The following is a 944-nucleotide window of genomic DNA, read 5'->3' as shown; positions in this document are numbered from 1 at the left end:
GGGGGGGGGGAAGAGAGCCTGTCCAGATTTTGTTTGTTTTTTAATATAGTAGTCACTTTTTTGTTGGGCGACATCAGAAAATATTTGTATTTTTTGTCACCCAGAGTCATTTTTAGAACTGGTTGATTTATATCCCGGTTTTTTGTTTTACTACAAGCTTTAACTTGAGCATTATGGCATTAATGTGTATGCAAACTTTAAGCAGCACAATTTTTTGGGCTTCCCCTCACAACTTACTAACATCATGTATTTGGAAAGCTGTCAGTTGAGTGTCTTTTAACCAGACGTTTATTAAAGTTTATGACTGCTTTTAGTTCTTTTCTGTTTTTGAGGTTGAATGTTACCAATTACTGTTCATGCGAAAAATATGTTGGTCAAAAGTCATCATGTTGACTCCTGCTTTACTGAAGCACACTTTAAAATGTCAGTAGTTGCCTTCTCAAACTGGAGACATTTGTTTTTTCATTTGGAACCTAACATGATGTCAAACTATATCATACTTGATGCATATCCTGTACAGCTTCATTGGTGATCATAATGATGATCTGGCCTGTAGAGTTATTGGGTTACTCTAACTAGCCATTGTATTTCAAGGTTTTAGGTTATTCTGGGTTGGTTATTTGATACTATCTCTAAAAAGTAAGTTGAACTTACTAGTTAGCACTAAAATAAAACTTATTGTGGTAACAAACTAAGTAAATCTGTCTAATTAGCTGAATGGCTTTTTAATTAAAACTGATGACATAGCATGTTGAGATTAACATAATAAACCTATTAAGTACCAACATTCTGTATTGCTTGTGTAGAGATATAGCATGTCCAGTTTTACATTTGACAAGAACACCAAGACAATCACCACCCAACAAAGAATAGGTGTTAAGTGGCTCACTGATCTAATTATACAACTGTATTTAGCCTTAGTAAAGAAGCATATAATGCCATTA

This window comes from Physella acuta, unplaced genomic scaffold (genome assembly GCF_028476545.2).
Source record: "Physella acuta isolate Inbredline_101_S28 unplaced genomic scaffold, ASM2847654v3 ptg000781l, whole genome shotgun sequence".
Classification (NCBI taxonomy): domain Eukaryota; kingdom Metazoa; phylum Mollusca; class Gastropoda; family Physidae; genus Physella; species Physella acuta.
The sequence above is the reverse complement of the archived record's forward strand: the minus strand, read 5'-3'. Positions refer to the sequence as shown.